We start from the raw sequence: 24,741 nt of genomic DNA, 5'->3' as shown, positions 1-24,741 counted from the left end.
TTTTTAATTTATTATTTTTTGAAAAATCGCGATATAGCGTTTCGCGAAGATCAAGATCGCGAAAATCGAGGGATCACTGTAATTTCTAAATTTGTATGGGAAGGGAAGAAACCGAGAATAAAGCTTAAATTGTTGCAGGATAAGTTAAAACAAGGTGGATTTGGACTCCCAGATTTTGAAACTTACTACCAAACAATAATACTGCTTTGGATTAAAGACTGGATAGAGGTCAAAAATCAAAGACTACTAGCTTTAGAGGGACATGATATTTTACAAGAGTGGCACGAATTCTTTTTCTTTTTAATTCTTTTTTTTTTTTTTTTTACAAATGTGACATACAAGACAAAGGAAAAAAACATACATATATACATTTGGGAAATGAAAATTTCCCCACTATTTTTTTTGGATATTTGATCAGAGAATTACACTTCTTTTGCATAATATTAATTTTTGAATTCTTTTATTTGACATGTTGCTTTGCATAAATTTTTATTTATTTATTTATTTTAGCCAATCATAAAATTTTGCCCATGTTTTATAGTAATCTGATTCTTCTTTTCCCTCTAATCTTTTGGATAACCTGTCCATCTCCGCACAGTCTAGTATTTTTTAATTATTATGTTTTCTTCCAGTATTTTATCTGTTTTCCACTGTTGGGCATATACTATTCTGGCAGCTGTTAGTATATGTATAAGTAGGTATCTTACTTCTTTTTCTATTTTTTAATTAAAAATACCCAATAAATATAATTTTGGTTTTTTTCCAATTTCTTCATTTGCTATTTCTTTTAACCAATTTGTTATGTTATTCCAAAACTTTTTTGCCTGTGTGCATGTCCACCATTGGTGGTAGAACGTGCCTCTTTCTTTTTTACACTTCCAACATATTGGAGAGGTTTTTGGGAACATTTTTGCAAGTCTTTCTGGCGATAGGTGCCACCTGTAGAACATTTTTAATTGGTTTTCCTTGAATGCGGTCGATCTTGTCATCTACCAATTGTTAATCCATAATTTTCCCATTTTTCTAGTTCAATTGTGTAGCCAAAATTCATTCCCCAGCTTATCATATTCTCTTTTACAATTTCCACTTCTGTCTCATAACGGATCAAAAATTTATATATTTTACTGGTTAATTTTTCATCATTTTTTAATAGTGTCCTGTCCAATTCACCCCTCCCCACCAGTAAACCATATTCCTTTTTGTCTTTTTGGTATGCGTCTTTTAATTGTAGATATGTCCACCAATCTAATTTCTTACCGTTATATTCCAATTCTTCCTTTGTTTTCATGTTCATTTGTTGATCTAATAATTCTTTATATCTAATTATATTGTGAGGCCCGATTAAATTTGGATGGTATGTTAGTTCTATTGGTGACACCCATTCTGGTACCTTAGTATATTGTTGTTTTTTTATTATTTTCCATATTTGGATAAGAGAATTTCGTAATATATGTTTTTTGAAATATCTATGAGTTTTGTCTCTTCCGTACCAGAGATAGGCATGCCAGCCTAATAATAAATCGGGCCCTTCTATTGTCAATATGTTTATTTTCTAATGTGATCCACTCTTTGATCCATACCAATGATGTTGCGTAATAATATAGTTTAAAATTTGGTAGACCCAGACCTCCTCTTTCCTTCACATCTTGTAATGCCTTTAATTTGATTCTTCTTTTTTACCTAACCATATACAGTGGTACCTCAAGATACGAACCCCTCATCTTACGAACAACTCGTGATACGAACCCGGGGTTCAGAAAAATTTTGCCTCTTCTTACGAACTTTTTTCGAGTTACGAACCGGCGTTCGGAGACTGCTGGGAAGCCGCGCGGCTGTTTTAAAAGGTGACAGCCAGGCGGCGGGGCTTCCCAGCAGCCTCCCGAACGTCGGTTCGTAACTCGAAAAAAGTTTGTAAGAAGAGGCAAAATTTTTCTGAACCCCGGGTTCGGTTGGGGAGGTTGCTGGGAAGCCCCCCAGCCCGTCTGTCACCTTTTAAAACAGCCGCGCGGCTTCCCAGCAGTCTCCGAACGCCGGTTCGTAACTCGAAAAAAGTTCGTAAGAAGAGGCAAAATTTTTCTGAACCCCGGGTTCGGATCGGGAGGTTGCTGGGAAGCCCCCCAGCCCGTCTGTCACCTTTTAAAACAGCTGCGCGGCTTCCCAGCTGTCTCCGAACGCCGAACGCAGAAGATCAGGTTTGGCGTTTGGCTTCGGGAGACAGTTGGGAAGCCGTGCGGCTGTTTTAAAAGGTGACAGCCGGGCTGGGGGGCTTCCCAGCACCCCCCCGAACCCTGAACTTTTGCCGAACTTCCGGGTTCGGGGTTCGGGGTTGTGCTGGGAAGCCCCCCAGCCCGGCTGTGACCTTTTAAAACAGCCGCGTGGCTTCCCGTGGAGGTTCGGGTTTGGCGTTCGGCTTCGGGAGACAGCTGGGAAGCCGCACGGCTGTTTTAAAAGGTGACAACCGGCCTGGGGGGCTTCCCAGCAACCTCCCGAACCCCGAACTTTTGCCGAACTTCCGGGTTCGGGAGGTTGCTGGGAAGCCCCCCAGGCTGGCTGTCACCTTTTAAAACAGCCACGCGGCTTCCCAGCAGTCGCAGAACACTGAACGCGGAAGTTCAGGTTTGGTGTTCGGCTTCGGGAAGCTGCTGGGAAGCCGTGCGGCTTTTTTAAAAGGTGACAGCCGGCCTGGGGGGCTTCCGAGCAACCTCCCGATCCCTGAACTTTTGCCGAACTTCCGGGTTCGGGAGGTTGCTGGGAAGCCCCCCAGCCCGGCTGTCACCTTTTAAAATAGCTGCACGGCTTCCCAGCAGTCGCCGAACGCCGTTTTTTTGCGGGGGGTTTTTTTGGTTGCACGGATTAATTGACTTTACATTGTTTCCTGTGGGAAACAATGTTTTGTCTTACGAACCTTTCGTCTTACGAACCTCCCCTTGGAACTAATTAGGTTCATAAGACGAGGTATGACTGTATATTTTAATATTACCTTGTCTAATTCTTTAAATAAATTTTTACCTGGGTTTATTGGAATTGTCTGGAAAAGGAAGAGGAGCTTGGGAAGGACATTCATTTTAATCGAATTAATTCTATCTATTAATGAGAGTTGTAAATTTTGCCAATTTTTAAAATCTACTTTGATTTGATTTAGTAAACTTGTATAATTATCTTCTTTTAATGTCGACATTTTGGCTATAAGCCATATTCCTGAATATTTCACTTTTTTGACTATTTGCATATTGGTAATTTGTTCTAGATGTTTTATTTGGGTTTTTGTGCAATTTTTGGTGATTATTTTCATTTTTTGTTTGTTTATTTTGAGTCCTGCTACTTCACCAAAATCTTCGATTTGTTTAATTAATTTTGGTGCGGTTGCAATGGTTCCTCAATTATAAATACCAAATCATCTGCAAAGGCCTGGACTTTATAAATTTCTTTTATTTTTAGGCCTTTTATGTCTTCATTTTTTCTTTTTTTAATTAGTAGTGTTTCCATCGTTAATATAAACAGAAGTGGAGAGATAGGGCATCCCTGTCTCACTCCTTTCTCAATTTTAAATTTTTCCATTTGCTCTCCATTAATTATAATTTTGGCATTTTGTTCCAGATATATTGTTTTTATTAAATTTGTAAAGTGTTGTCCAAAATTCAACATTTGTAATTGTGTTATCATAAATTTCCAATTTACATTGTCGAAAGCCTTTTGTGCGTCAAGAAAAACCAATGCCATCTGTTTTCCAGGATGTTCCTCATAGTATTCTAGTACATTTGTTATTATCCTCAAATTATCTTTAATTTGCCTCTTGGGGAGAAAGCCATTTTGATCAGTGTGTATTAATTGATTCAGAATGTTTTTTAACCTTGCTGCGTAGATTGTGATAAATATCTGTATTTAATAACGATATGGGTCTGTAATTTTCAATTTTTTCTTTTTCTGTTTCTGTTTTGGGTATAAGTGATATTAATGCTTCTGTCCATGTTTGGGGTATCTTTGCATCTCGGGCTATTTGATTATAAATATCCAATATATTATTTTCTAATATTTTTATTTCTTGTTTGTATAGTTCTACTGGTATGCCGTCTGTACCTGTTGCTTTGTTGTTTCTTTGTTGTTTTATCGCTGCCTGAAGTTCAACTAAGGTAATTGGTCTATTTAATTCTTGTTGTTGCTCTTCTGTTAATGCTTCCATATTTGTTAGTTCAATATACTTTTCTATTTCTTCTTTTTTTACTTCTTCCTGTGTATATAATTTCTTATAATATTGAACTGCTATTCTTTTCTTTTCTTCCTTCTCATATTTTATGTTACCTTGTTCATCTTCTAATCTGTCTATGATTTTTTTTTCTTTTTTTTTTCTGAGTTTATGTGCTAGCCACCTTCGTGTTTTATTTGCTTGGTCGAAATATACCTGTTTGGCTGTTCTAATATTTTCTTCTACTTCTTCCTGATGTATCAAATTAATTGCATGTCTAATTTGATCTTTTTTCTCCTTAATTTTTTTACTTTTTGGATTTAATTGTAGCTCTGTTTCTATTTGTTTTAATTCTTGTTCTAATTTTTCCTGTTTAATCTTTTTTTGTTTATGTTTCATTGCCATATATGATGTTGTTAAACCTCTGATATAAGCTTTTGTCGTATCCCAAAGTGTTTGTGGTGAAATTTCGTCTGTTTTATTTATTTCAAAAAATATCTGTAATTCTTTCTCTAACATTTCAGTGTACTGCTTTTCCTTTATTATTTTTCTGTCCATAATCTATTTTATTTGTTTTTTATTATTTCCCTTTCTCCAAATTAATGATATTGGGTTGTGGTCTGCCCAAGTGTTTGCTACTATTTCAATTTTTACAATTTCATTATTTATTTGCGGTGTTGCCCAAGCCATGTCTATCCGCGACCAACTCTGGTGTGGATTTGAATAATATATATATTGTTTGTATTTTTCATATTTTTCTCTCCAAGAGTCTTTCAAGTTTAGCTCCTTAACTATATCCCAAAAGGTTTTAGGGAGGTTTTTCTTTTTTTTTATATTTCTGTTTCCTTTATAGTCTAATTTCTTATCTGCTACCGCATTGAAATCTCCTAGTAGAATTATGTTTTCTAAATCTAATTCAATGATTTTTTCATGTAGTTTTTTATAAAACTCTAATTGATTTTCATTCGGTGCATATATTACTATTAATGTTAGCAATTTCTGATTCTTTTCTAATTCTATTATTAAAATTCTGCCATCCTTATCCTTGTATATTTCTTTGGCATTAATCGTTTCTTTCACATATATTGCCGCCCCCCCTTTTTTTCCCTCCTAAAGATGTATAAAGAATTCCTAGTTTCTAATAGGTCTACATTTCGTTTGCGTATATGTAATTCTTGCAAAGCAATCACATCCATTTTTAATTTTTTTAATTTTGTGAATATCAATCTTCTTTTATTAGGATTATTAAGTCCATTTACATTAATAGAAGTTATTCTTGTGTCTTCTGACATTAACTGTGCGTAATATTTCCGATTCCTTGTTTCTTTTAAGTTTCTCTCCTGTTGTACTTCCTTTTGTTCCTGTTTTCCTTCTTCCAACCTTGGTTTCTCTCTTTCTTCCCTCGGTTCCTCTTCCTCCCGACTTGCTGTCTCTAATTCCTCTCTACTTCCCCTACTTTCCTTGCTAACTTGTTTCTCATATAGTAAATCGTTTTCTTCACAGAATTGTCTTGCTTCCTCCACTGTATTTATTCTAACTCTCCTTTCTTTCCAAGTTATCATCATCCCTTCTGGTAGCAGCCATCTAAACATTACATTCCTTTGGATCAATTTTCTTGCCAAGAATTGATATTGTTTTCTAATTTCACGAATCTTATGTGGCACTTGTTTAAGAGTTATTATTTCTTTACCTCTGTATGATATTGATTGGCTGCGTGACCATTTATATATTTCATCTCTCACCATCCGTCTAGTGAATTTAATATGTACTTCGCACGGCAGATGATGCCTCCTTGCAAAATTGGTATGTACCCGGTAAAGTTCATCTATATCCCGCGCCGTCTCTTGTTCGTCTTTATGTAAAATTTTTGATAAAATTTCTATCATTTTCTCACCCAAATTCTCATCTCGTTCTTCAATTATATTTTGAAATCTTAAACTATATGAGGAAAGATCTAATTCCAATTGTGAAATAGATTGGTCCATATTCTTGACTGTCAACTCATTTTTCTCTTCTATCCTCTCTACCTTCTTTTCTACCTTCTCTACCTTCTCTTCTATTATCTTTATTTTTTGTATCTTTTCTTTTAATGTTTGTTGCATATCTACAATCCTTTCATCCATCCCCTTGATCTTGTCTTTTACTTCTCCCATCTCTGTCTTTAATTCTTCGTGTTGTTTTTTAGCTTCTTCTCTGTTGCTTTCTAAAGCTTTTGTCATTGTATCTTGTAATTGTACTATCATATCTTGTATTGATTATAGACTAGTTGTCGAGCAGGACTTGTCTTTTGTTAACATTGTATCTAATGTCTTTTGGTGTATTGGTGAATCTACATTTTGCTTTTTGGTGGTCTTCATTGTTGTAGTTATACTAGTCATGTTTAACAAAGTTCTTAAATTTTTGCACAATAACCTACACTTGTAATCAAGGAAAAAAAATTTCTTACTTATAATAATTTTATACAGCTTCTAAGATATTTGCAAACTATAGAAGTAAGTAAGATAGGAGAACAGATGCGAAAAGATAATAAGAAGGGTAACGACTACAATAATACAATATTAAATTTATCAATTTCAGTAGATAAGAGGATATTTAATACATTTAATACATTCCCTATACTTAATCTGTAATTAATTAATATCTACTAGGTACTATAGACACTCTTATACAGTAATCAATCTTAACTTATTTCACTATTTACTTGCTTACTTATTTAAACTATTAATTCCTTTCAACTATTATAAAGTAATAAATTTTTACTTAATGTAATGAATATACTTATCAGAAATAGAGACAAATCACAATCAACTTCAAAACTAAATTAATCTAGATAAGGTACTCTAATAAATTTTAATACAAGCCGGGAAGAAAAAGAGGTCATTTAATTACTATTCATATCAAAACTACAAAAAGTAGGAAAAAGGGGATAGGAGTGAGAAGTGACAATAATAGTTAATAGAAGTAAAGAGTCTAGAACAGTAAAAGATTTGAAAGAGAGAGAAAAGAAGAGAAAAATGTAAATATAAAACAATATGGTCTTATATTCAAAAATAAACCAATAAGAATCATTTTTTCAGTTCATTTCTATTTTTCTTATATTTAGGATTGTTCAATTTAGTATATCAAAACTTTTGGGGGAATATTCCTTAGATTTGTAGCCTAAAAAAATATAAATTGACAAAAAATTCAGAAAGCATGGGGGGAGGGGCTTCTTGATCAAAATAAAAATATAAGCCTCAATTTTTTCAGTTCAATTTTCATATCATTATGTTCATAAATGTTCAAACTAGTTTTCCAGTGGAAAATGTTTTCAAAAAGACCAAATTCAAGTACCTAAAAAAAATCATTTTGGTCCGGGTCTATATGACCCGAAACAGTCAACGTGATATTTTTTTTTGCCCAGAAAAAATTTTTTCCCCCACCCCCACAAATATTGTTATGATGATCAGCCATGTTAAAATGAGTAAATGAATGCATAAGATATTTAAAATATTTTGGATTTGAAGCCTGCGTAAATATAAAGTGAAAATGGTTGCAAGCAGCCGAGGGGGGGGGGGGGAAGAAGTGTGACTTTTTTTGCCCAGCAAAAACTAAGCCCCCCACCCCCCAAAAAAAATTCTCATAGAGAAAACCCCTGAAATGATGAAAAGTCATGAAATTTCAAGTTTCAGATATGCAGGGAAAATTTTTTACAGGGACTCAAACATGGCTTTCGGGTCACATACAGAACAGAACAGCAGGGTTAAAGTAAAAATATTTTTGTATCTGTAAAAATCATTTTTTTAAAAAAAATGTAGCGAGCTAAAGAGAAAGAAAAAGTATTTATTAATAATAATAAGAGAAAAAAATGCAGAAAGTGAAAAAGATTAAGAAAAAACAGTAAGGAGAAAAACTTTTTCTTTGTTAGATTAGTCCAGTAAAATTTCGAAAAAAAGTTTCCACTAGGAAAAAATAAATAAAAATAATAATAATAATAATTTTTTAAAAAATAGAAAAATACCAAATAATAAAATATAGGAAGAACAAAAATTAATTTTACTATCAGTAGATCAGGAGGTAAAAAAGTAAAAAGGAAAGGAAAAATTGAATTTGTAGTATCTTCTGTCAAAAGAAAAACAAAGAGAAGGGGTTTCTATATTTCTGTCTCTTTTCCAAAACCCAGTCTCACTTTCTTCTGCTTACACTGACAACTTTCGTTTTCTGTTCAGTCACTCTCTTGCTGTTATTATGTTGCAATGGCGTCCGTAATCAGCAACTTCCTTAACACTTTCCCGTTCTTCTTTTCAGCCTCCTCTTCGCACTATAGATATTCAGTCTTCTTCCAAATAAAGCTACTAATTATTTTTAACTTATAGTTCCATCAAAAAAGAAAAAGAAAAATGTAGTGAAAAATTTAATTTCAATTAACTGTCAGTTTCGCAGCGTGTGGTTTTAAATTCCTTGGTCTTTCAAGGTAAAAAAACCAAACTTGCGGTCCTTTCAATTACACTATTCTTTTTCGCCTTTTATGTTAAATATTTAAACAGTACCTGGGGTTGTTTGATCTTTATGAGTTCTTAGTTATTTTCGATGTATCTTGTTTTCTCTGGTCTGATTCCAATCACTCTTCCTCTTCCTGCTGTGTGGACACTGCTGCTTCGGCCGGCTGCCGAAACGCCGGTTCTTTTCAAGTGAAGTTTATGGGGTATATTCCTCGCCCCCCCGGGCAGTGACAAATTGCCCTGAGAGCTTGGCACGGATTCTTATGGAATGAGAAAAATAAAATTCCAACATATTTCAAAAATCATATAATTAGAGATTCATTATTGACGCTATGGATAAAAATTATGAGGGAACACTATATTAAAATACCAAGATGGTACTCCAATATAAAGGAACTTACACCTCCAAACATCCTTCAGTTAAAAAAAATAGTGAATTATAATCATATATTAGATGAGAGAGGTAATATCAAAACAAGATGGAAGTTTAGTAAAAAAAAAAAAAAGTAATTTCATTTCCTATCAAAGTTGCCAACCACAGGATGTCCAGGAGGAAAGCATTTTGAAATTCCGATATTTCCCTGACATTTCCCTGTAACTTGCGATCTAGTTAAGGCGCGGTTGTAGATGACATCATATCAAATGGCTAAGCTGTGGAGAAATATTGCTAGCTTTTTTAAATTACATGATATTTCCCGAACCGCCAAGTTCCCTGATAATTCTCTTATTTCCGTTTTCTAGGTTTGCTGTACACCCTGTATATTCAAGGTGTCCAGGGGGAAAGCATTTGAAATTCCCTAATATTTCCCTGACATTTCCCTGTAACTTGCGATCAAGTTAAGGCACGGTTTTTGATGATGACTCTGCCAGGCAGTGCGATCCATTTTTTTCCATGATTTTTCCCTGACTTTTAAACATTTTAATACAGCTTGGGTTTCCCCCGATTTATTCTGTTTTTTTCACGATTTTCCTGATAATTCCCTGATTTCCCTATTTTTCAAGTTTTCTGGACACTCTGTACATTTAAACTGTTAGTTTATTTTGCTTCCTCCCAAATATAGTGCATCATGGAACAGCTTACTGCTAAAAAAAAAACAGGATAAGGACAAAAGCTTGGTATCGGAAACTCACATTATATTCACATTCTACTGCCCAAAAAGCATATACAGTGATCCCTCGATTATCGCGAGGGTTCCGTTCCAAGACTCCTCGCGATAATCGATTTTTCGCGATGTAGGGTTGCGGAAGTAAAAACACCATCTGCGCATGCGTGCCCTTTTTTTCATGGCCGCGCATGCGCAGATGGTGGAGTTTGCGTGGGCGGCGGGGAAGACCCAGGGAAGGTTCCTTCGGCCGCCCAGCAGCTGATCTGCTCGGTAGCGCAGCGAGGAGCCGAATCGGGGTTTCCCCTTTGCGTGGGCGGCGGGGAAACCCCGATCTTCGTCTGTTCGCTGCTGCTGCGCTGCCGAGCAGATCAGTCTGATGTGATTTTCCTTAGCTTCACCTGATGCTTCCTGTCTGTCAGGAAGCTTGTGATCCACTTACAAGTGTGTTCAGGTACCACTAGCTGATTTAGTTTGGTTAAGAGAATGCCTGGTATGATGGTATTGAATGCTGAACTGAAGTCTACAAAGAGGACCCTAGTGTTGGTCATTGGAGATTCAAGATGTTGAAGGATGTAGTGTAGAGCCATATTAACATCATCATCTGCCAATCTATTTGCTCGGTATGCAAATTGCAGGGGCTCTAACAGTGGATCCGTGATGGTTTTCAAGTGGAACATCACTAGCCTTTCAAAGGTTTTCATAACTACAGATGTAAGAGCAACTGGTCTGTAGTCATTCAGTTCCTTGATGGAAGGCTTCTTCGGCACTGGGATGATAGTAGAGCGTTTGAAGCAGGAAGGAACACAGCACAACTCTAGTGATTTGTTGAAGATTTGGGTGAAGATGGGAGCCAATTGGTCAGCACAGACTTTTAAGCAAGCAGGAATTATCTTGTCTGAGCCTGGTGCTTTTCCAGGCTTCTGACTGTGAAATAGATCTTTCACTTCCTTTTCTGTGATCACTAGGGGTTGTAAACCCAACAGGATGGGTTCAGTGGTAGAAGATTTGGCTGTTGTTGGTGTGTCTGGGATGGAGATTGTGCAGATAAGTGGTTGTGGTTTCTTTTCAAACCTGCAGTAGAACACATTCAAGTCATCTGCTAATTGCTGATCTTCTTCAGCTTGGGAAGGTGGTTTGCTGTAGCCAGTGATGTTTTTGAGAGTCTTCCACATGTTTGCTGGTTCATTTTTCGAGAATTGATTCTTTAGCTTTTCAGAGTAGTTCCTTTTTGCTGCTCTGATCTCCCTTGTTAATATATTTCTGGCCTGATTGTACAGCATTCTATCACTTTTTCTGCAGGCTTCCTCTTTGGAATGACGTAATTGCTTGAGTTTGGCTGTGAACCAAGGTTTATTATTACTGTATATTTGCAAGTTCCTGGTTGGTACACATAGGTCTTCACAGAAGCTGACATATGATGTTACAGTATCTGTGAGTTCATCTAGGTCTGCAGAGGTGTCTTTAAAAATATTCCAGTCTGTGCAGTCAAAGCAAGTGCCAGCTTTAACTTTGCTACTTCAGTCCAAGTCCTCACTGATTTAATTGTTGGTTTTGTGGCTTTAAATCTTTGTTTGTAAGCAGGTACAAGGTGAATCATGCAATGATCACAATGGCCCACAGCTGCTCTTGGCAAGGCCCGTAAGCATTTTTTACTGTTGTGTAGCAATAGTCTAAGATATTATTGCCTCTGGTGGGACAATTTACATGTTAAAAGTATTTTTGGTAGCTCATCTTTTAAGTTTACCTTATTTAAATCTCCCAAAATAATGGCCAGTGAATCAGGGTATTTGGCTTCAGTCTCCGTAATCTGATCAGCTAGGGTTTTTAGTGCTTTTTTTACACATGCTTGCGGAGGGATGTAAATCGCAGATATTAAGAAAGAATGAATCTCACGTGGAGAATAAAAGGATTTGCAATTAATAATTAAAGACTCCAAGTTTTCACCACAGATTTTTTGTATAATGATGTCTTGAGACCAGCTGTTGTTGATATATATACATAAGCCTCCTCCCCTTTTTTCTGATAATTCTGCATTCCGATCTGTGCGAAAAATCTGGAAGCCGGATATGTGCATACTATTATCATCAATTTCCTCGTTTAGCTAGGTTTCAGTAAAGCATAGGGCAGGTGCGTAGTGAAAATCAGAATTGCATCTATTTAAAAGCAGTATTTTGTCCATCTTGTTGGCAAGTGAACGTAAATTGGTAAGAAAGATGGAAGGTGTTCTGCTGGGGTGTCCCAACCGCCTGTAATTACAGGGTAATTAGTCCAAACAGACACACACCACACAATAGAAAGAAAACCAATAGTCTTTATCAACAGAAAAGCACAAAAAACTCCCTTTTTAAATGTCTAAGGGATTTTCTGGTACACACAAGGCACAGGTTAAAGGCAATCCAATTTCTCACCCAGTAACTGGGAAATTGAGTCCAATTCCAAAATCCAGAAAGTCCACACACAGTCTTGAACAGGGAAACAGCAAAACCACGATCTTGACGAAACTATGAATCAGATAAACTTCCACAAGGCTAAACTAGCACGCTGCTCTTTTTATCTGTAGCACTAATTACATCAGCCCCATAACCACAGGTGACGTCACTTATCTCCTGTAATAATCTTTCAGTTGTTCTCTCCTATGCATCACTCTACGCATGCATGGGTCCGTCATAAGTTCTTGTTCAGAATCCAGGGATGATAAGGATGATTGATCTCCTCCTGGGCTGTCTGCCAAACTCCCTTTTTCCCTGCTACTCACGCTTCCTTCGTCAGAGGAGCCTTCATCGGGAGATTCTATAGGGAACAAACCAGGCCTGTAGCAAACACACATCCACCTCCACATTCCTTGGGGCAGGAGCTGGACCACAACAGAAGGGAGCGGGTTTTTTAAATTCCTTGTTCTTTAGTCTATTTAAAATTTCCGCCCTTTTACCTCTTCGTCTCTGCCATCTGCGTTTGTTTTGGGTGATCCATGATTGCTGGGAAATGGCTTCGTCCTGTGCTAAAATCTCCTCCGTGTTTGTAAAGACAAGTTGCAGATAGCTGCTCCTTAAAGAAATGTTCCTTAATTCTTAGCAGATAGTCTCTTGAGGAAGAAATCTATTGAGAATTTTACCTGCGACATTTTGGAAAATGGGTACAGAACTGTTATTAAAAGATATATGGCGAGAGTACCACTTAAAAAACAAACAATATACTTTTTACTCTAACCCGCATTAAACTTGGTCCAGGATTGATATGGCCTGGGCCCCAGCACATATAATGGGAAAAATTAGAGATATTGAGATTGAGACTAATACCTGGGCCGACCATAATCCCTTAGTTATATATTGAAAAAGTAAAAGAAAAACAAATAATTGGTCGATGAATAGAAATATAGTAAAGGATCCGAGTACAAAAAATGGATAGAGAAAGAATTAGAGGTTTTAAAAAAAATAAACAAAAATAACGATACTACCCCACAAAATGTTGGGGACACAACGAAGGCATTTCCTTTATGGCAAAAATAAAAGCAAAGAGAAGAATATATACTATCAAGAATTAGAGGAAGGATTGAAAAAATTAGAATTGCAAATGCAAAAAGATGAGTGTGATGATAAAGTTAAAAATCAGAGAGAAGTAATAAAAAATAAATTAAGATTGATAGAACAAGGATAGCAGAAAAAATAAAGAGAGCAAAACAGGAATATTTTGAGCATGCAAATAAACCAGTGACAGCCCTGCAGCGCCAGCATGTATGGCATCCAGCAGCACGTCCACCACTGTCGGTGCTTCCACCTTGGAGCTCCCTCTCGCTGCCGCCATCCCCCGGCGACTGCCCGGGGCTGCTGCAGCTGGCAGCCTCCCGTTCCTGCTGCCATTGCCCTCCCGCCGGGCCCCAAAGGACACTTGTTGCTGCCTCCGCTGGGAAGCTCCAGCTCGGCAGGGCACTGCCAGTGCCTCCGCCCTAGAGCTCTTGCTTGCGGCTGCCATCCCCCGGCGACTGCCCAGGCCCGCTGCAGCTGGCAGCCTCCTGTTCCCGCTGCCAGTGCCCTCCCGCCGGGCCCCAAAGCACATTTGTTGCCGCCCCCAAAAGGGAAGCTCGAGCTGGGCGCAAAGAATAAAGCTCAACTTCCGGTCTCGGAAGCTGAGCTTCGCGACACACCTGACCATCTCTCACGGCACAGAGTGTTAAATGGTGTTGTTTAATTTAACCAGTTAGGCAAAATCACCATTTGTCACATTTTTAGAAAAAAAACTGTTCAGTAAGAAAACGTTTTTAAAGCTAAATAAACTATAATCGGGTAACTTTTCATAATATATTGATGATATCATATGCAATTTATACGTTTTTATTATATACAACGTTCTTACTAAAATGCTTATACCTTCTATCTTGTGTATTTTTGCTTTTACTGATTTGTGTATCATTTTAATTTTTGATTGTAAACTGCCCAATTTAAGATTTTTATCTTTTATCTTAGGATGGATCTATGTTTATCCCAGGCATGTTTAAATTCAGTTACTGTGGATTTACCCACCAGGTCTGCTAGAAGTTTGTTCCAAGGATCTACTACTCTTTCAGTAAAATAATATTTTCTCATGTTGCTTTTGATCTATCCCTCAACTAACTTCAGATTGTGTCCCCTTGTTCTTATGTTCACTTTTCCATATAGCATGATTGCATTTATATAGATGGCAGCTATATAAATGCAATCATCATAATCATATAATTTCACATTAAATTTCAAAAATGTTAACATTAAATTATCACTATTTACAATGCACTGCTTAAGTTCTTCAATCATACTGCGCCATAGTATTTTTTACTTTAGTTTCTTAGCTGAACCTGGAGGTTTGTAAATCATGATACATGGCTTTGTGAGATATGTAAGCTAAAATCTTGCAAATTGTTAAATGTCATTTGGAATTTTTATTCAATAAACTTAATTTTCTCAGAGTAAACATGTACTCTCCACATAAATCATAATTTTCTCCTCTGGCCAAAGCAGACATTGCAATAACACTTTTTTTTTCTAATTGTAGACATAATTATAAAAAGCATTCATCACATATAGGGCTTCTGTGGCAGTCTAAGCACCATGCAAACAGGTTGAGCAAGTGCCAGAAGCAACTAATGAATTACATCATCACTCTACTCTGTTTAATTTTTCACCCATGTAATCATTAGTAACTATGCCTTTTTTAACTCGTTCTCCACAAGCCATTTTCATTTTAAGAAAAAATATTGTAGTTTTTATATTTTAATTTAGTTCAAATGGATATTTACTAGCACTGAAGGCTAACATAACAAAAACATTTCATTGGGAGGAAAAAATTGCTCATCAGTTACAAGCACATTATTCAAAAGATATAAACAAATCTACTATTTTAGCCATAAATGTATTTTTAATTTATACAGGAGTTCCTGAACATATGTCTTGAGATAGTTAGACTAAAAAAATGATTGGCCCAGTCCCAGACTAGATACTGGCATAACAAACCATTTTCTCAACTGAATAAGGATCTTCAATTTAGGAAAGTGGACACATTGATGCTGAGGAGATAGTCTTGGTGAATTCAGATTTCAGTTTCAGATCTTAAATCAGTTTTAAATGAAAATAATTTAAATTTCAAAGTACCGGTAACAAACATGCCTGGGTTATTGCAGTGTGCGGTATATGTGACCTCTAATTTAAAAAATTCTAGGTTACTTTAATCTATGTTTTCTATCAGATACAATGGAGTATTTAAAGTAAAGAATCAGTATTTCAATTATATAAATAATATGGTTATAATATAATAAGCTAATAAAACGTTTTAATTTGGTCTTTAAAAATAGATATTGTATATACAGTGATCCCTCGATTATCGCGAGGGTTACGTTCCAAGACCTCTCGCGATAATCGATTTTCTGCAGTATAGTGGTGCGGAAGTAAAAGCACCATCTGCGCATGCGCACCTTTTTTTTCATGGCCGCGCATGCACAGATGGTGGAGGCGGGGAGCGACGAAAGTGCGGAAGCCGACAGATTGCTTTGAATGCCGGCTGCCCCCGCCCCCCCAGCGCCTCCGGCGCCCTCGCCGCTACCGTCCGCTCGCCGCTCGATCCACCCCTCTCACTGGCTAAATAATGTAATTTCCATCCCTTCCTTTTTAGCCTTTTAAATGCATCTCCCTCGTCGCCCAATAATAGCTCGTTCCGGGGTTTGTTTTTTTGACCATCCAACGCGTGTTTTCCCATTCTTGGTGAAATTTATGTGAGAAATGCAAACCTGGCGGACCCCGCGGCCAAGCAATGGGGCGGGAGGGGGGCAAAAAAAGAGGGGGAACTGGGGGTTCAAATGAATGGGGGGCGCCGCGAATTTCGTGTGCGGGTCCCGGGGAGGGCTTGTGTGTGGGGGGGGAGCAGTTTCTCTCAGGCGAAATCAATCTTTCTCCCCTTTGGAAATGGATGGCGTTGTAATTTTTAAATTACTAAAGTGACTCTTGGTGATGACGTATGACGTCCTCGGGTGGGAAAAACCGTGGTATAGCAAAAAAACGCGGACATATTTTTAATTTATTATTTTTTGAAAAACCGTGGTGTAGCGTTTCTCGAAGATCGAGATCACGAAAATCGGGGGATCACTGTAAAGGGCTTGCGTAAGCTAAGCATTGATTTTTTACAATTTGTTTTGCAGTTGTGTTAAATCTGGAAAAGTCAGGCAATATAAAATTTATGTATATATACCAGAAAATTTTTCAGAAAAATATTAATATTCCCCATGATGTATGGTAAAAATGGCAACAGAAAAAAATCACCAACACCCATATCATGACACATGTTTGAGATATGACATTTTGACTTTATTTTACATGTAAAACCAATGGGAAACATCAAATTTTGAAAATAAAAAAGCTCAAATATGTGACAGAATTAACACTTTTAATTTGCTTTTTAAACCACTCCATCTTTCTGTGTTCATAAATTTGACAGCAGAACACAATGTCTGATTAATATTGATCAGACATTACCTAATTGTAGCCTTTATCTTTAAAAGTGCATTAAAAAGAATAAACTAATACAAGCACAGCTTGTATTTCCAACTAAGACAGGTTCTAATTACACAGGCCTATGAAAAAAAATTGTAATCATTGCAGTTGACCTTGTAATTTTATGAATCTTTTTTTTTGTTCTGTTTTAAAAAATGTATACAGTTTTTCTGTAGCAAATATAGTTTCCATGGAGCAGCATCATTACTATAAGGTATAGGAAATATACTGGAAACGTGAAGAAAACAGTAACATTAATACAATAACATAATAATAAAAATGCTTCTATATCAGAAAATTTAAGTGATAGAGCAAAATGAAGCATATTTTTGGAATCAGCACATCAAACTCCATAAAACAGACATATTACCTTTGCTGATGATTTTTTTGTGTTAACCATTGTTATCATAAAACGTAACATCTATTTATATCAAGATTAACACCAGTGTTGGCAACCACAGCTCTCTGGGCCCTTTGCTGCACCTCCCTGTCCTATCCTTGGCTTGCCTCTCCCCTCCCCCATCACTCCTCACCTGTCCTAAGACAAGGTTGAGGGTGGAGGATGAAGAATCAGCCAGGGCTTATTCTTTGGTGCCTCACTCTTGCTGGAGCTTCTCCTGGCCCTTGTTGGTATTGGGCATGCCTCGGTAGTTTTGGGAGACATACAACCTGCTCTCCACCCTGGGACACTGACCCGACCCAGCTGCAGCATACTCCAGACTTGTTAACCTGAAGGCTGGTTGGGTGGGAATGGGATCTGAGAGAAAGAAATGACAGAAAGGGGGATAGGCCCACAGTGCTTAGCTGCAGCTTTAACTTTAGGGCAGCAGGAAAAGGGATCTGGCCCTGTCAAACCGCTCACGCCCACCCCGGGTGGCTCTTTGCTACTCCTTTTTTGGGGGAGAGGGAATCCAGACTAGCTGAAGAACAAGAACAAGGAGGCTTCCTCCCCCCTCCCCCTCTCCTCTTGTGATCCTTTGGCAAGCTGTGATGGGGCCAGGAGGATGCGCACAAGCAGGGAGACCCTCATCAAGAGAGTTTTGTCAAAGTTCAGCAAAGGAGCGCACAGAGCAGGCACCCGGTAACTTGATGACTTTCCTTCTCGTGTGCCTGTCCCAACCCTGCCTCAATCAGCCAGGGGGTCGCAAGAGAAGGGCCACCCAAAGGGAAGCCTCCAATGTGATTTGCACTAATTTCTCAGTCAGCTCGGATTTTCAAAAGGAAGAAAGGAGTAGCAAACAAGCCCAAGGAGAGCTCACTTGGCTTTCCGAAAGAGTAAGAGGCACACACACACACACACACACACAAAGAGATACAGAAAGAGGGAGGGAAGAGATGGGGAAGACACAGGTGGAGAGTGGGGAGATAGAGGGAGAAAGATACAGAGAGGGGAGAGAGAAGGGAGATACAGAGAAAGAGGGGGAGAGAAATACAATGACAGAGGAGGAGACAACCAAAGATACAGAGATAGGGAAAAATGGTGTGACCTATATCACTGCAATACAGGCTTCCTTTGTGCTCCACGGGAAACCCTGAATCCCAGCTGCTTGGAGACATGGAACCAATTGGAACCAGGTCGGATCCACCTTGGAGGGGCAGTGGAAAAGATATGGGATTTGGGAGGCCTTGCAACACCCCCACAGGAAACTTGCAACAGTCTCTTTGCCAGTAGCTGAGGAAGAACATTCTGTCGCCATTAGCTGGGAGGGTCAGAATGGACTGATGAAAAGGAGAGATCATGGATTGCCTGCGTGACAAGATCTAAGTGTTTGTGTTGGAGAGAGGTGGAGAAGTGCTGAAGCTGGTGAGTGTTTGGCTGTTTTAAAAATTGAAAGAAAAAATTCAAAGTTTAAAGGAAAGGGGAGAGGGGGCGGGGTCAATGGTGCTGATGGCAGAGTTCCCCTTCGCCCATGGGGGATCCCCAAATCCCCACCACCCTGGGGTCATGGTTCGATGGAACCAGGCCAGATCCTCCCTGAAGGGGAGGTGAAAATGAGTATGCTGCCATGGGTCTGGTTTGGGGTAAGCATACCCCCCAGATAAACCGGGCTTATCCTCCACCAGCGGCGGTGCAAAATCAGCTAGGCTGCCATGTCTAAGCCAACAAAACCGCACCAACGCAACAAAATGTTTTAAAAGAAAGCTTGCAGTCATCTGGAGAGAGGAATTAAGGAATGTACTGGAGCAAGAGGTATGAGTGGTGCTGGTGAGTGATTCATCCAACTGGAGCTTGGATTGATTTTTTAAAAATATATTTTAAGCTGGAACAAAACTTCAAAAAAAGAGAGAAAGGAAGTGGCTATTTAGCAACATATGCAATAGTGGAAAGCTTTTGAAAGGGCAGTAAAAGTCTAATGTCTGAGGATCAATTGAGAAAATTAACTATTAATATACAAAGCAACTGAAAATATACTTGTAGAACTAACAAGACCACTGCCTGCTGGTTGGAGAAATTATTTATACATCTCGCTGAATGTATAAATAACTGTTGGCATTGGCTCTTGGAACATCTTATCTCTTGTGACTGTGAACATCTTTAATTACTTGCATGTGGAGACTATAAGACTTTGAAGATGAGGATTTATATTGTCTGAGGTTATTTTACAGAATGACAGTTATAAAATTACTGAGCTACTGAAATATAGAGATTATTTATGGAACATAAAATAGAAAATGAACCATGGTTCTCCTTATCTGAACGGTCATTTTTGTAGAAGGGGAGAGATAGCAGTCAGCTGTGGGTTGACTCATCCATCAGCCAATGAGGACTGAGCCTGTTTTGTAATATCTTTTCTGTCCGGTAGCCATTTTCCCGCTTTTGGTGAATTCCGTGATACAGGCTCATAGTGTGGTCAACTCGTGCGAATCTTGACAGGAAGGTGATATATATGTGCAGGAGAAAAACACTCATGAAAATACAAGTTAGTGAGGTATAAGAGAACATAAAAAAAATGAAGATCCCCCCATAATCAATTAGACAAATTAGCAGGAGGGCGTTGGCTGCTATTTCATCCCTTCTACGAAAATGACCGTTCAGGTAAGAACAACGGTTCATATTCTATAGAGGGGAGGAGATAGCAGCCAGCTGTGGGACCTGCCAAAGCCTATGTCCCGCGAGAGGGAACTAATTGTATTTGGAGGCAGAGGGCACTACCCACTGTAGAACACTGCGACCAAATGCGGCATCCACGGCTGCAAAGGTGTCAATTTTATAGTGTTTTATGAAAGAAGGGGAAGCCCAAGGGGATGCCTTACCTACGTCCTCAAGGGAAGCTTGGGTGGACCAGGCCACATAGGTGGCTGCACTCCTTGTCAAGTGAGTTGTTATGCCCAGCGGTCGGCTGGAAAAGGACATGTCATAAGCCCCAGCTATCACTGCTCTAATCCACCTCCCCACTATTGCTGCGGACACCTTCTGCCTCATGAATGAGGGAAGATAGGAAAGGAATAAGGACTCAGACTTTTGCCACCCTTCTGAGCGCCTTAGGTAGATATGAAGCGCTCTCCTTACGTTTAGGGTGTGCCACTGACATTCTAAGGGATGGGAAGGGCGGGAGTAGAAGGAAGGTAGAATTAGCTCCTGAGCCCTATGATAGCGCGAGTTCACCTTTGTACGGAAGGTGGGATCCAGACAGGTGGTACACAACTTTCTCTGGGAAGAAGATGCATAGTTCTTTGTGCGCGGAAAGTGCTGTGAGCTCAGAAATTCTGCGGGCAGATGATATTGCGACCAGGAATGTCACCTTCTGAGTGAGACATCGAATGGAGCAATGTTGTAGAGGCTTGTATGGACCTTTTATGAGGGAGTCCAGGACTTTAGTCAGATCCCATGTGGGACAGCAATGCACCACTCAAAAGGGTTCGGAGGGACACCCCTTGGAGAAGTTGTTTGATGAGGGGATGCTGAGACAAGGGGGAATGATCTCCGCATGCTAAGACAGAGGATAAGGCAGCTACTTGTCTTTTAAGAGTGTTAAGGGCCAGACCCTTGTCAAACCCCTCCCAGAGGAACCCCAGTATTGGCCTACTGTCAGGTCCGTAGGTGAGCAAGGGACACCTTTACAACAATTACAGGTAGAGGCATACATGCATTGAGTGGACTTATGCCTGCTGTTGAGAATGAGATCCATGGCTCCCAGGGGCACAATGACCCGCTCAAGTGCCAGGCCGTCAGTGCAGAAACTGTTGCAGATCCGCAAGAAGAGTTTGGGGTCCAGCATCCACTCTGTCTGATCAATGGATTGTCAGCTCAATCAGTCTGTCTGGACATTGGACTCCCCCATGATGTACTCCACCAACAGGGAGAGGAGATTGTGTTCTGCCCATTCTGGCTTCATCCATGAGTGCCTGGGACCTGGTGCCTCCCTGCCTGTTGACATGGGCCTTGGATGCGGCGTTGTTGATGAGGACCAAGATGTGATTCCCCACCATCAGCCGGGCCAACTCCTGGAGCACATTGTGGATAGCGCAGAGTTCCAGAAGGTTTATGGGGAGGAGGGATTCCTGCTCCGACCACAGTCCTTGAGCCACCGTTGAATAAATATGTGCTCCCCAACTAGAGAGGCTGGCATCCATAGTTAGGATAAGACGGGTGGGCTCCGAGAAAAGGGACCCCTGGCATAGGAAGGAGGGAGTCCACCACAGGAGGGATTGGCGGACCTTCTGGGGAAGCAGAACCTTTGCTGAGGAGGAGCCTCTGCCAGATTTCTGGAAAGGTAAAAGGAACCACTGCAGGTCCCTGGAGACTAGACATGCCCAAGGGACAATATTGATTGTTGAAATTAGTTTCCCCAGGAGGGCTGATAGAGCGATGGCGCAGGACTACCAACAGTAAGTCAAGGATGTTGTCCTGTTACTCCTGCGATAGGAACACTCTATGCTCCAGGGAGTCCACAGTGGCTCCCAGATGGGGAATACAAGTAGAAGGAGAAATATGATTTTCTCCTCGTTAATGGAAAACCCGTGTTGCCTGAGAGTGTCTAAGGTTACATGGATATCATGAATGGCTTCAGCCCCGGAGGAAGCCAGAAGGAGGACGTCATCCAGGTAGCAGTGGACACACACGGGGAGTGGTCTCAGGTGACCCACCAAGGCTGCTAACACCTTGGTGAACACTCTGGGGGCAGAGGAGAGCCCAAAGGGCAAGGCCCTATACTGGTAGTGGACGCCCCCATAGCAAAACCTGAGGTATTGCTGGTAATCCGGATGGATGGGAATATGGAGGTAGGCCTCCATTAAATCAATAGAAGCCAGAAGGTCGCCCCTCCGAACACATGCCAAGATGGACTGAAGTGAGTGCATCTTGAACCATCGGTATCAAATATGATAGTTCAGCCTTTTGAGATCAAGAATTGCTCTCCACCCCCCACCCCCCTGGGAGGACTTTGGCAAAAAGAATGGAATAGAAGCCTTGCCCGGCGTGGGAATCTGGTACCTGCTGGATAGCTCGAATTTCCAGCAGGTGATCAATTGCTTCTCCCATGAGACACCTTATTGTGACGCCGGGCATTGAAGGAAGAAGTTCGGGGGAGTGGAGAGAAATTCAAGGGAGAGGCCAAATTTCACAGTCTCTGACCAATGGGTCAGATGTGATCTCCTCCCATCGGTCAGCGAATAGGGTGAGTTGGCCACCGATGGGAGAATCATCGTCGACTGTGGACTCACTTTGTGATTTCGGGCAGTACAACCTCCTCTTCCTCAAAAGGAATGCTTGTTAGGCTTGTCCCTGGAATAGCGGTCCTGGTAAAACCACTGCCTCCCCCTGTACTGACCTTGGAGCCTTGCATCTGCGCAGGAGGTCGGTAGGGCCTTCTGGGCTGAGAGGAAGGACAGGTGGTTCCCCGGCGGTTGGCAGGAGGCAGGATCTTCTGCTTGTCCTTATCCTCAATAAGGAAACGTTCCAGAGGAAGACCAAAGAGGTGCCGGCCATCGAATGGTAAAGATGCCAGCTTTGACTTGAGCAGAATGTCAGCTTGCCAGGAGTGGAGCCAGAGAAAGCGAGGAACCACTACAGAAGTTCCCATGGTGCAGGAAGCAAAGCGCGCTGCCTGTAATGATGTGTCTGCCGTGTAACGGGCTGCGGACAGCATTTTGCTGATGTCCTATTGAAGCCTGACATCAGCTGGTGGAGCGCGTTCTTGAAGTTCCTTGAGCCAGGCAAGCTTGGCTCTCATAAAAAATGGCAGCCCCTATGGCCCAGGTAGCCGCTTGGTGATTTTTAAGGAGCATTCACTTCAATTTCTTGTCCTCTGGGCGTAAGATCTCAGCTGCATCTCCGGGAAGGCTACTCAGGGAATGCAGCGCTGCTATTGGTTGGTGGGCAAGTGACTGCCTGAGTTTCTGGGGTAAGCTTTGAGAAGAGAGGGTTAAGAGGGTTCCCAGCAGCTGTAGAAGGGGTGGCTGTCCCTAAATTGACCACATTACGTGCCTTGTGCAGTAAAGACTGAAATAGCGAAGGGTGGAAAAGTCCTGCCGTTACTGGTGGCTTTGGAGGGATACCCTCATCGTCAGAAATTCTAAGTCTGGCACTCCCTGCTCCTCAGGTTGAGCACCCCTAAATTCTGCACTGTAGGATGGTTGAGGTGCAACCTGCCATGATATGCCCTGGCCTAAGACCTCTGCTGCAAGGCTTGGAGGTGCCTGAGGGACAGATAGAGTAAGTGCAGCTTGTCCCCTCATAGATTGCATACATTCAGGCACACCTTGTTTGATCCCAGCAGCTATCATGGGCTGTATGCCAGAGGGATCATGCATATAGATTTGAGCTGGCAAGGCCTGAGAGAGTCCTGTCAGGGTCATGGTGACCTGGGGGGGGGGGGACACAAAAGGGAGAGAAAAGGAAGCAGGGAGAGGTAACATTGAAGGTTGGGGAACAGGAGGAGCAAGGGGTCCCCAAATATCCGAGCTGGGGAGAGGCTCATTCGAGGTCCTGAGGAGGGTATTATCAACCGGATAAGGTACCAGGGCAGGATTAGAGGCTTCATCAATAATGCTTTGGTTAGAAGCCTTGTCACAAATTTTAGTTAGCACTTTGTGACACCTGGACTCGTCTCTTTTGGCCTCCTTGGTGGATTTTGGCCTGACATCCTTGGTCTTAAATGCCCTTTTGTGAGAATGGGCATAGGGAAACCCCAGGGAGCAAGATGGCTTATTAGAAGGCTCCCCTTCCCCATTGTCAATTGACTGATGGGGCACCATTAGGGTCTGGTCCTGACTGGATAGAGAGAAGCCATAAGGAAAGAAATAATGGTCTTATTTTGTCCTTTTTTCTCTTTCCTTTATTTTATTTTAATATATTTTATTTTTGCTGTTTAAATTGCAGCAGAGAGAAATCCGGTTAAGCACCCAAAATGGCGGCCGCTGTGGTGACAGTTAAGAAAAGGGTGCGAAACTTGCCAAGGTTTCTTCGTTCCACAGCCAGCCAGCTAGCTCAGGGTAAAAGCCCTCTTCAGCAAGCAAGCACCTGTGGGACAGAAGCACTGAAATCGGCTCTCAAAAGGCAGCCCAAGCAGCGCAGGGCGATCTCAGTTTAAAAAGCGCCTCCCGAGTCACCACTGAACAGCTGAGAGGCTGTTTGACAGACTTGGACCAGGGAAGTGCGAAGTTGCCACTGCTGTAGCCACAGCGCTGGAGGTGAATTGAGGCCGGGGCAAGTCAGACAGCCAAATGCTGAGAGGAACTGAGCAATGTGCAAGGAGCACGCTAGATAAGAAAGGCTAATGGTGCTGGGATTAACCCTTTTGGCTGTGCCCAAGTAAAGCCTGGCCGCTTTTCTGCTATAACAAACTACTGTCTGCCCTGTCTCTTCTCAGCAAGCCGCCTTTCCTGCTGGCTAAAGGGCTGCAGGGGACTTTGTTTTTAACAGAGGAAATCAAGGATACACAGGGAAGGAAAGTTAATCAGCAAGGTAAGGTTGAGATAACCAGAGGAGTTGACTCATATGTCCTAACCGAAGCGAGGAC

General features: G+C 40.6%; 1 protein-coding gene across 12 annotated transcripts in view; it reads right to left on the bottom strand.

The window, feature by feature from the left end:
* CTNNB1 (catenin beta 1) overlaps nucleotides 1–24,741 on the bottom strand; it is a 169,956-nt gene that overhangs the window by 53,752 nt on the left and 91,463 nt on the right. For 2 of the 12 annotated variants that reach the window (XM_070727373.1, XM_070727372.1), the window contains one exon: nucleotides 8,713–8,924. The exons of 7 other annotated variants lie outside the window; for them this stretch is intronic. The gene's annotated coding sequence lies outside the window, so the exon portion shown is untranslated. Of the gene's footprint in view, nucleotides 1–8,365; nucleotides 8,527–8,712; nucleotides 8,925–12,178; nucleotides 12,561–12,699; nucleotides 12,883–24,741 lie in introns of those variants that run through there. 3 more of the 12 variants (XM_070727381.1, XM_070727379.1, XM_070727374.1) reach the window with 3 other exon arrangements.

The sequence above is a fragment of the Erythrolamprus reginae genome, chromosome Z (genome assembly GCF_031021105.1).
Source record: "Erythrolamprus reginae isolate rEryReg1 chromosome Z, rEryReg1.hap1, whole genome shotgun sequence".
Taxonomy (NCBI): Eukaryota; Metazoa; Chordata; class Lepidosauria; order Squamata; family Dipsadidae; genus Erythrolamprus; species Erythrolamprus reginae.
Note: the sequence above shows the minus strand (reverse complement) of the source record. Positions and strands in the feature narration are given on the sequence as shown.